The 12,038-nt window shown below is 47.3% G+C and overlaps 1 protein-coding gene across 1 annotated transcript in view; it reads left to right on the top strand.

Annotated features, from left to right (window-relative positions):
• Positions 1 to 245: 245 nt before the first annotated feature.
• The window catches only part of SETBP1 (SET binding protein 1), a 267,287-nt gene continuing 255,494 nt past the window's right edge, over positions 246 to 12,038 (top strand). The window contains exon 1 of the mRNA XM_032205790.1: positions 246 to 505. The gene's annotated coding sequence lies outside the window, so the exon portion shown is untranslated. The remainder of the gene's footprint in view (positions 506 to 12,038) is intronic.

The following is a 12,038-nucleotide window of genomic DNA, read 5'->3' as shown; positions in this document are numbered from 1 at the left end:
CCCTCCTCCTTCTCCTCCTTTCCACCCCCCTTTTCCTTTCCATTTTATTTTGGATCCTGCTAAAATTAGCCGGGACTGCTCTCTGGGTGTTGCGTGTTAATTTGATTTACTCCGGGATTCCGGCTTCCAAGACGCCATTTTCCCCCCTTTCTCGCTCTCCCTCGCTCTATTTATCTATCATTTATCTAGCGAGCTCTCCAGCCGGCTGTCTGTCCGTCCATCTCCCTCTCCCCGGGTGCCTTCCCTCCTCCCCCCGCCCTCCTCCCTCTGCGCTCTGCGTGTGCTGCGCGGCCGTGCGCTCCCCTAATCTGACAGATGAACACCGCCATGGGTTTGCCGCAACACAAGCAAAAGCACCTTTGGGGGCTGTGGCGAGGGCTCGAAACCGGGATCTAAAAGAGAAGAGACAAGAAGGGGGGAAAGCCGAGGGAGGAGGAGGAGGAAGAAAGAAGAAGAAGAGGAAGCTGCTAAGAAGCCCCCGCTGCCGTTTTTTGGGGGGATATGGGTTAGTAAAAAAAAAAAAAAAAAAAAAAAAAGCGACAAAAACCGGGAGGCATCGAGGAAAGGTCTGTCTTGCTGATCCGGATTGCGGGAGGGTCTCACCCCCTCGCTTCTTACCCCCCTCCCCTTTACCCCCCTGCCTTTTTCCCCTCTGCATGCAAAAGTTAATATCGTCTCCTTTTTTTTTTCTTTTTTTTTTTTTTTTTTTTTTCGTGTTGTGACTTTGCAATGGCGCGGAAAGGTCTTTATTTATGGGGGGCTGGGGGGAATTTCTGTGCCCTGCGATGCATGCGAGCCCTCTCCCCCCTACCCCTTCTCTCCCCATGCTTTGTGGCTGCCGGGGGGGTGTATGGGCTCGTTTGGGGGGTGTTGGGGGGGGGCGGTTGCGGTTACGAGCGTGCTGCTGGGAAGGGGTTGCATTTTTTTTAGGAGTTCGCATAATGTGTACCCCCCTTTTGCCTTCCCCCACACACCCCAAAATTTGCTAGCCTGTATGCGTTCCCCCAGCGGGGCCGCGGGGAGGTGGCAGCTCGGCGTGGGGAAAGCAGGGGAGAGAGCCCCCCCTCTTCCCCGGCTTCGTAAATTGCAGGTTAAGTGGAGCTAGAGAGCAACCCTGTAACCTTTTCGGGATCCGTGCGTGTGAATGTGAGTGTGAGTGTGAGTGTGAGCGGGTGGGCGTGAGGGTGGGCGTGCACCCCCCCCGTGCTCGGGGCTGCCCGCTGGGAGGGCGCCGCTGCCCCTCTGACATTGGGAAGGACGCGGCGGGAGCGGGCAAGGGGGGGGCTTGGGGGGAGCTGAGAGTGTGGGGGGGTTTAGAGGTGTGGGACACCCCCCTCCTGACCCTCCTGCTCGGTGCTGGAGCGAGGCACGTTGTTAATTGGGGGTAATTAGTCCCTGCGCGCCGCCACGGGGCCCCCGGTGGCCCCCAGTGAGATGGGGAGGGGGGGGAGGGGAGAGGAGGAGCTGGAGGGGGGAGTGAGTGTGAGTGTGAGTGTGTGTGTGTGTGTGTGTGTGTGAGTGTATGTGTGAGTGTATGTGTGTATGTCTGTGAGTGTATACGAGTGTGTGTGTGCGTATGGGTATGTGTGAGTGTGTGTGTTTGAGTGTGCCTGAGAGTGTGCAAACCTGTGAATATGTGTGTGTGAGTGTGTGTGGCAGTGTGGATACATGTGTGTGCAAGTGTGAGTGTGTGTGTGAATGTGTGCAAATGTGTGTGTGCAAGTGTGAGAGTGTCAATGTGTGTGTGCATGTATGTGTGAGTGTGCATGCATGTGTGTGTGAGTGTGCGTGAGTGTGTGCAAGTGTGAATACATGTGGGTCTGTGTGTATGTTTGTGCATGTGTGGGGGTGTGTGTGCCAGGGGGGCACAACCCAGGCTGCAGCTGAGGGCAGCTGTTGTCAGCCCCAGCCCTAGTGCAAGGCTCCCTGCCCAGCCCCGGGCGCACACACAACACACATAGACACACTCACACACACACTCTGATACTCTTTCACACACACACATGCATGCACACTTACACATACTTGCACACACAGATAGACACAGACACACACACATGCACATACATGCACACACACACACTCACACATATGCTCATATACACACACTTATACGTGCACACATGTTCACATGTACACACACTCAGACACATGCACACACAGAAACATGCACTCATACTTGCGCATACACACACAGCACACACACACGTGGTCGCTCACACACTCGTGTACACACACTCACACCCACATGCACAACCACATGCACACACACACATACACTCTCACTTGCACACTCACTCTCTCACACACTCCCCTCACACCTACCCTCACACACAGGCACTCACACACACACGTATGCACACCCACATGCACACACACTCGCACATGCTCACACTTCCCCCCCCCCCATACACACTCTCACACACCCTCACAGACACCCACACTAACATACTCACTCACACCCCATCTTACACTCCCCCCATGCCACGGGCAGGGGGAGATCAGGTCCCCGTGGCGAGGCAGTGGCCACCTCCCACCCTGTTCCGTGTGCAGTGAGCGAGTGAGTGTGCTAGTGTGGCATTCAGTGAGTGTGTGTGAGTGTCCGTATGTCCACGTGTGAGTGTCCGCATGTCCGTGCAGCACGCCGGCACCATCTGCCCCGCTGTGCTCAGCTCAGCCTGCCGCTGCCTGCGTGTATCCCTGCCCCTACAAAGGCCGCTGAGAGAAGGATTTCCGATTCGTTTCCGCTTCCAATAAACGCCGCTGATAATCGTGGGCCCGACGCCTGATGCTCCAAGGGCACCTCGCAGTCAGCAGTGGCCCTGGGGCTGGGGTGGGACAGGGTCCCCTGGCCACTCTGGGTCCCTGGGGGGAGGGGGGGACACCACGATGGGGTGCCCCCACTCTAGGCTGAGGTGTTGGGGAGCCCGTGGGGGCTCCGCCTGAAATGTCCGTCCGTTAGGTGTGCGAGGCGCTGAGCTGCCAGCCCTCTGCTGCCAGGGAGCGTATCGCGACCCCTTGGCAGCGACAGCGACAGTGGCCCTCTGTGGGGACAGGGCTGTTGGGGCCACAGCCCCGAGCGGCTGCAGCCCCCAACCCGGCTGCCCCAGGCTGGGATGACTGGGAGCATTGCCCTAAACCTGCAGAAATCAGGGGGGAAATCGCCTCGGGATGCAAAGCCGCATGCTGGCCTCCTGCGTAAAGGGAGACACCCATGATTTATTTATTTTTTAAATTCTTTTTTGGCCATTTGCTTTTTAGCCGAAAGGAGAAAAACCTTCCAAACAATGTAGTTGTGCTTTAGCCTCTGCTCTTGGCTTGGAAGGGTTATGTAAAAGCGGGAGGGGGGTGTGGGGGGGAAAGCAGAAACACACAGTGAATGGAGACTTCTCTTCCATCTCTTATTGGCTTTTTTTTTTTTTTTTTTTTTTTTTAAATTCTCAGACTCAAAGTTTTAATTGAAACCAGAAATCTATTGAGAAGTAACTGAGCCAAGAAAACCTCTGTTTTCTCTGCAACTAGGGATGGGGAATAAATAATTTTTTGCTGATGTTATTTCAAGTTGTTTGAGCTCTTTGGTTCCTGCCAAAAAGCCCAGCATAGATTATTAACACATTATCATTTTAGGAGGATGCACTCTCTGAAATGCAATAAAATGGTGTGTTAGGTTTGTGCAGAGCCATAAACTATGCTAGTTGTTGGCAAACAAAAGAAACAGTGGCCATGATTTATTATTAATAATAATCATAACTGAGCTATTTAGTTTGACTTGATACTTGCTGGGTTTCTCTACTGAGGTTTCTCAGTATCATTTCCAATAATGTACTTTGATTAAGTTGGGAACTGTTCTTCTTTAATAACTGCTATGGCCACATGCTTAATTAACTCAAGAAGTTAAATGCTTGAAAAGGTCCGTCCATCATTTTTTGGCTTCAGATGCTGCTTAATCTCCTCTTCTAGTCTGTTTTGAACCCATCCTTTGAGTTCCTTTCCCCAGCACACATGTCTCTTAGGTGTAAGTGCCAGCTTACCAACAGGACTCTTGTTTTCCATTACAAGATTTGGCTAATCCCAGTTTCAGTGACTTTTTTTGCCCTCTCAGTAGGGCTCAATTGCTCACACATAATCTTTCCCTTCTGTTTTCTTTCCCCTTTGGACAACACCCTCCAGGACTGAAAAACTCTTGTCTTGTGCTTGGAGACTTGCAATTACACAGCAATTTTGACTCTTGACCCAACTAGTAGCAAGAAAGGCTATTGTCTAATGAACCACGTAAAAACAGTTCTGGGATCCAACAGATTGCTGTGCTGGAAATGAAAGCTCTCCCAGTGAATTGATGACTGATTTGTTTAACCATATGCCCAGGCATCCTTCTTGCTGCCCCTTAACTACCCATCTCTGGAGTATCTGTGATCTGTGGGTCTGCAATGATGTTGAAAAGCAACATTAATACCTGACAAAATGTGCTCCATGATGCATGGCCTGCAGCAGGGCCAATTCAATAGGATTTAAGCCACGTTTAGAAAGTTCAGCTTGTCACTTTTGCCCACCATAACATGTGAGCATGCAGGGTTTTGAGCATTTACATGCTGCAATCAAACAGCGTTTGGGAGAAGTACCGCAGGGTTGTGCATGGAGAAGAAATAGGTGTTCAGATGAAATCCACTGCAAAACCTAGCCTCAGCTGACTTGTTGCTGGGAAATCCAGGTGATTTTAGGGCATTGGCGATCCAAAGTTTAGAACTAGTCCAAAGCCTAGCAAGAAAGGCGGGAGTCTGTGGGAGAACTTCATCTGAGAACGTTCCCAATGTTTTGCTGCAGGGCTTGTGGTTTCTACTGGGACTGGTTTTGCTGCTATTATAGGTTCTGCTCTTGTTACTTTCTCTCTTTCCAACTTGAAAAAAAAAAAAAAAGTTTTCTTTCCCATTATTATTGTGGAGGAAATAAAATGACTCATCCTTTTAGGAAATTGTCATCTTGATTAAAGATGGGCTTTAAAACCCCTCAGCTTCAGGTTTTAGCCTGGGGGACTGTCAGATTTGAAAATGATTTCCAAACTTTCAAGGTTGGGATTGCTTTGCCTTCTGATAGGAAATCACATTGAAAGTGTGCGTTGTTAGCACAATTGCTTTTGTGATGCTCTCAAACCCTTAGAGATGGCTTCTTTTTCCTTCTCCTTTGTAAAAGCTTCACTTGATATGGCTTCAGAAGTTCATTGTGCCTCAGACCTGCTCAGCCAACTCGTGTTGTGAACAAGCACAGCTCCCCAACAGCTGCCTGGATTTGGTGGTCCTGTCTAACTGGTAGGGAGAGCAAGGTTTGGGGGATTCATGATTGGGGCTGAAAAAGGAAGGCTACATCATTCCTTAAACTAAATAAAAGCAGTCAGAGAATTTGACGTCTTGACCTTCAGAGCTGGGGAAATGTGTGAAGGAAGTAGGGGGTGGTTAAATTCACTTTATCAGCTCTTGAGAATGAGCAGAGTTCGGGGCTATTTTTCCCTTTTGGAGATGGATTTACTTTGCAGCACAGATTGTCCAAACACAATGATGAGCTTTTACTGTAAGCTGTGGGGCAGCTGGATATGAAAAGCAATCTTCTGACATTATTTCATTTAGGCTTTTGTTGTCTTTTATGAAATTGAATGTTTCAAAGAGTTCTCAGATTAGACAACTCTCTCTACAAAAGGCCAAATTGAAACTGTAGACCTCAGACACCCCGGAGACGGAAAGGACTTGATCCAGGCTTGGTTTTGATCTTTCTGTCTCTCGTTTACTTCCCAAAGTTCCCGGCTGGAGAACTTTGCAAGGTCCCAGACCTCTGTATCTCCATGATCTTTGACCAGTTGCCTGTCCTCTGAACCCATGTGCTGTTGTCAATGTGTGACAATGACTTTGTTGACTTGAGATATGAAGAGGAAAGTGATGGGGCTAAAGCACAGGGGGCAGAACAGGAAGACACCAAAGAAGTATTTAGTCAGTGGTGCTGCTCACAGACCAGATACTCTTGTTTAAGAGTGGTGACTGGTGGGGCTCTTAGATATGTGCATCCAGTACAGGGGTCTTGTGGGGAAACAAGGGGTTGTGCAAGTGGTGAGGATGAACCGGAGTTGTCTTCCCGTTGCAGGGCTCATGAGTCTGATGTAGTTTTTTTGAAAGCAAGCTCAGTGTGTGGAAAAGCCATGCAAGATCTGGCCAATTTCTGTGCAAACCTGAGCTCAATAGGTGACGGGGAGGCCCTGACCTGCCCCAGTGAATACAGGAGCACAGGGTGGGATGATGCTCTGCTCTGCATCCTCTGATACTAGGATGGAAATGCCTTGTGGAGATGGGCGCTGGGGTTGATGCTAAACTCTATGGCTGGGGAGACCCTTACTCAGCTTCTCACTTTCTCCAAAGTAGTGGGATGCTGCTCCTGTTGCTGTGCAGTCCTGGGCAGTTAAGGATCGTATGAATGTGTCAGTGGATGAGATTAAAGTTTCCCCTACTCTAGTACAGTATCTCCTGTAACAGTGCTTGGGAAAGCTGTTCAGAAGAATGTGTGGTAGGCAGACATGGGGTAACCCAGGACTCACTTGAATACCTCAAAATTAGAGATGGGTTAAAGATCGGAAGCCTGAGGTTTAACGTTACTTTGAAATTTTTGTTAGCCTTAACCTTTAAAACCGAGAGATACATATGTATACAATGAATCATTCTGTTCCTGTCCCATTATTTTAGCAGATGGGGAAGTTGGTTTTAAGATGGAAGGGAGAAAATGATGATACTCAAACCAGAGGTCAAGCTGCAAGGCGTTACAAGCATGTCTTTCCTCCATATGAATCCACATATCCTGAGTATCCTACTGATGTGATTTCTAAGACTTGGATACTGGCCTAACTTCCCTATGTGTTTCCAGACCCAGCGTGTTCTGGAGGGATGCTGTTATCCATACTCACCTCTCCTCAAGTCTTGTTAAATTTTTGGCTCTGGAGAATGCAGTGGGGTTTCCACTGAAACTCCTCTGAAATTCTATTACTTTGCTAGACAAGGAAATCCTTCCTGTTGTATTTTTTTCCCCCTCTAAAGCCTTCATATGGAGCTCTATAGTGTGGATTCAATAGAATTTTGTACAGGGAAATAATTCTCTGCTGAATTCTTCAGTTCTTTTTCAGAAGGGATCAGAGACGTGGAGCTTAACTAGGGGAGTTTAGTAAGTGTTTGAACAGGATTGTATACATGCAAAGTATTATAACAGGCATCTGGGCAAAGTGTTATTATACATGCCCATTATTCCTAAGGTTGCAAAACAGTTTAAAATATTAACCCATATATTCACATCCTCGTAACTACCATAAACCTTCACCTAATGGGCTGAAAAATGTCATGCTTTCTCTTTGCTTGATGGCAATTTTCTTCCTGAAAGGTTGAATACATTCCCTCCAGCTGTCAGTTGTTCCTTTTTTTTTTTTTTTTTTTTTCAATTTATTCAGAAAAAGTGAGAGTGGGGGAAGAAGGGGAAACACTTTTCTATTTTAAATTATTCTAACCATATGCTTTTAAACAGGGCAACATTCTAACCGGCTGGACTTTGAGCTGATAAATGGATATAAACACAGGGCTTCTTGAAGGCCCGTCTTCTCTTAGTCTGTGAGGGTAGCAAAAAAAAAAAAAAAAAAAAAGATCATGGCTTCTGAAGCTATGACAATTTAAAAGTGTCATTGTGGACATCCTTCCTAAAGTCAATCAGGATCTTTTAGTCACTTGGCTTTAACAGTGAGGCACTTTCCTTCCAAATCCTGCTGAATAAGTGCCATAAATGTCACTTGCTGTAGGTGCTGATTTACATTAGATCCCAATATTGTGTCATTGAGGTAGTCACAGAAACACTGATCCTGCTCCTTCATCCTTTCATCAGAGTTGCAGACACATCTGCTTGTAAAACATGCTAACTTTCACGCATGGATTTCAGACCAGAATATTTTGTTAAGGCCTCTCTCAGACCTTCCAGGGCCTGAAGAAAAGCCTCTAACAAGATAATGAAATATTACAATAACAATTAGCTGCAGCGTAGCCCATGGTGGGGACTGGGACCCTATGCAAACCTGCATCCATCACCCCTCTGCCTCTGGGGAGTGCCTTGGTAGGGACCTTCAGGCCCCAAGAGCCCTAAGTGAAGGACTTGGACTGGGAGCATGGGGACCTGTAGGTCATTCGTGACATGAGATGACCCCCAAATTCTGCCTCCAATCTGACCCTTAATATTCTCCCGAAGTCTGTGGGGTTACAAGGAAGTAATGACCCTAAGTCCTGGCCCTGCTCAGATGGGGATTTGAGTGTTCCCTGCCTGTTTGCCTCTGTGGACTGAGCTGGACCCAGACATGTACAATGACTTTCCCAGGACGTGTGCAATGCCTCTCAAAGAGCACAATGAAGTAGCTCAGCTGGAGAGGCCTTTGGGGCATGCAGGTACTCAGCAGGCTCTTATCTCCCCTCTGACTCAAGGTGTCCTGGCACTTCTGTAACTGTTTCCTCTTCATCTTCAATAGAGGCTACTCCTTTCCTCTGCCCACAGCAGCTGCCGGCTGTTTGCCTTTATTCCTGTCCTCGGGTCTTCCCACCAGCACGCTCCCATCTAACGGTTATGCCTCTTGACTCCTCTGTCCGGGCAGTGCGGGCTGCCCTTTGCCTTGTGCACATCCAGCCACGTCCACCTGTGTCCTGCTCTGCGTTCACCTCCTGCAGTCCACAGGGCTCTAAGGGACTTTCTTGTTTCCCTGGCCCAGACATCCTCTCCTCCTCAAAGCCAAAATACTGATCTGTTGTGCAAGGAAAGGAAACAGTCTCAGTGCCCTCCTCTAAATACCCCAAATTAGTGCTCTCCCTGCATGCCCTTTATGTGCTCTGTTTTCCCACAGTCCCTCTTGATGCTGGGGATACGTGGTACATTTTACAGCACCAAGAAAGATAACACTGCTTACTTATCACAGAAACCCACACTGCAAGCGTCCATGGACAAAATCCAACCTTCCTTATTCCTCGCCTCATCTGAAGCATGCAGAATTGGGTAACATGGGATGTGTTGTTTGTACAGCCTCTAGACTGGGCACAGGATAGATCCTGGACCAAAGCCTTTTTGGTCCTCCTTGTGCCATCACTTACGGCTCTGAGGGATGGATGCTGAGCCAAGATCTGGTGCATCCCCTATCAGATGTGTTGTTTTATTTTATTTATTTCTTTGTTTTTCCTGAAGGGAGGGAAAGCTGGTGTATTTGGCACTTGTGCAAGCAAAAATGAAATAATGGAGGAGGGGGAAAAAACAGAAGAGGAAGGAGTCCCGTGGTAGTGGCAGTAAATAAAAACAAAGCTTTCGGTAATGATTTTTATAGAGGAATCATTTTCAACACATTTCAGAGAGCAGAGGGACATGTTTGATCAGAGGGAGAAGGAGAGATTACTGCCCTACCACGACGGTGTTAGAAGGAGGCTACTGTGTCTGATGGCAGCTTTCCAAGAGCAGAGGCAATCTAGGAAAGTTTGGTAACACAGATGATGGAATTGTACAGGGCTTTGCTTTCTGTGGCTGGTCTCCGTGCCAATATCCTTTCCCTACATACCCATAAAACTTTCCATTTGTAGCTTGGAGTGGCTTCCAGTACCTCCAGGATGGTGCACTTGGCAAGAGCAGGGTAGAATGGAGATAGCACTTGAAGTCCCCTTCTCATGCATGTTGTCTCTTTTTCCCAACAAGTTTTATGGCTCTTGTTACTGGAATAAGCTTTGTGCTCATAGCAGCATGCACTGCTGCAGCCAACAGAGTGCTCAGGATATTCTGCTGGCTAATCTCAGGAGCTACCTTGGGATATACATTATGCTGGGAGTGACAATGCATAGTCTGGAGGCTTGACAACCTGGCGCTGACCCCACGTAGGCAAATCTCCTGGCTTGGCTCTTTGTGTCGTAATGAGCTGGAGCACAGCTGGCATCTCACTCTGCTTTTTAGTGTCCCAGAGGCCTAAACTTCACAAGGATGATGGGTAACAATGCAAGGATGATGTGTTTGTGTTTTTGTCATTTTTATGACATGCTCTCTGATATTACTATCCCTTGATTCAGAGGTGTGAATCCGGTGAATAGAGCCCAGCTTTGCAGCAACATTGGCCTCTGAGGGCACAAGTGGTACGAGGTTTGTCCTTCAGGGACCTTCAGTGAGCAGCAGGAGGTGTTTACAGGTCTGGTGGCCACAATCCCTTCCCTCACACCCAGATGTAGCTCTAGGTTGTGAGTGAGTGGATTTATGAAACCTTGGCACGGTTCTCAGGCAGGAGCTTGTAAAAGTCCTTGGGCAACATGATGGGCATCTCTCCTCCTACCGCAGATGGGTGCTTTGCTAGGCTGGCTGTTGCCACAGCTGTACCTTGGGCAGTATTGCTTTTATGGGCCTCGTGATTTATGGCCATGTCAGTTGTTTAATCATTCAGTTGGCCCTCCCTTCAGCGCGGCACGATAGTTAGTTACTTACATAGAAAGGTGACTATCTGATCTAATTATGGACTCTCAAACCTAATTATGGAGTCAAATATGATTCCATAATCTACTCTTAATGTCTCTGTGTTGAGAAGACAGATACACACATGTGTAATGTGCACACTTACATGCCTCTGTAATTATGGATATGCTTTGGGCTCTCATTTATTTCTGTCTCTTTATCTTGGGAAGGGATGCTCACAGCCTCGTCTGGCTGTGAGAAATCTTCAGATTGTCTTGTCTTTTCCCCTTTTTCTGGTTCCCTTTGCTGGGTTTGGACACACTGTGACAGAGCCATCAGTCAGTTTCACTTGGTGTTGCTGGTGGAAGTGCAGAGGGCCAGTAGCACTTGGACTCGAGGCAATCCAAAGGAAACGAGTGAAGATTACTTTTTTGCTGTTGTTCTGGTAGCTGTCACTAATCTTTGCACCTTATCTTCATGTGGATAGATCATACCTGAGATAGCTTGCGCGCTTTCAGAAGTAATCCTCACATAACCAAGGAGAAATTGGAGGCAGAGGTGGAAGGACTGGAGCAAAAGCAGTGGATGCCATGGAGAGCAGGGGACCTCATGAAGAGCAACCACCTTTCTTCTGTGTAACCCCCTCTGCATCAGCTCTCCCCATTAATGAACCACATGCCCTAGTTAGTTGGCTTTGTAGATAATCTGTGGATTACAGGCCTTCACATATGGTCATTCTGGACACAATTATCCGTTTGAGTTGAGGATCTCGTACAGTATCTGGTGTATATCCACATATCTTTTATGCACATCTATATCCAGGTTTATCATATAGATGGGAGTTTTAGCGGTGTATTTAAAACTGTTATACAGTAGTGAGTCCAATTTGCCCAGTGTTGGAGATGAAGGGCAAAAAAGAAATCACAAAAGCACAGAATGGCTGAGGTTGGAAGGACCTTTGGAGATGATCCAGTCTACTGTGCTGCTCAGCGCAGGGTCACCTAGGGCAGAATGCTCAGGGCTATGCTTGGTTGGGATTTGAACATCACCAGACCATCTCTGATTTTTTTAACAAGAGATTATTATTATTATTATTGTTATTATTATCTTGAAAAGGAAGTCTTTCTACCTTTTTGCTTTACAGAATGACATAAGACAGGTGCAAGGGAGAGGTTGTTTTCTGTGGGATCTGTAGTATGGATGGAAAATAGCTGCCACAGTCATTTTTCCAGCTCCCTGCCAAAGCTGGGAGAGTATCAGGGGCACAGGAAGTAACTAAGGCTGAGGTTCAAAGATGTGATAAATCTAGCCCCAGGGCTCTGAGCAGCAGATTAAACATGCTGCTGGTGCATGATACTGATCCTGTATAAACTCATTTGCCTTGCTCAAATCTGCTCAAAAATAAAATAAAATAAAATAAAATAAAATAAAATAAAATAAAATAAAATAAAATAAAATAAAATAAAATAAAATAAAATAAAATAAAATACAGTGGCTTAATTTTATCCCAACAGGTTCTGTTCCACATCAGACTGTGTCACCTGCCTGCACCATGCTGGCTTTATGACTCA

This window comes from Aythya fuligula, chromosome Z, assembly GCF_009819795.1.
Source record: "Aythya fuligula isolate bAytFul2 chromosome Z, bAytFul2.pri, whole genome shotgun sequence".
Lineage (NCBI taxonomy): Eukaryota > Metazoa > Chordata > Aves > Anseriformes > Anatidae > Aythya > Aythya fuligula.
Note: the sequence above shows the minus strand (reverse complement) of the source record. Positions and strands in the feature narration are given on the sequence as shown.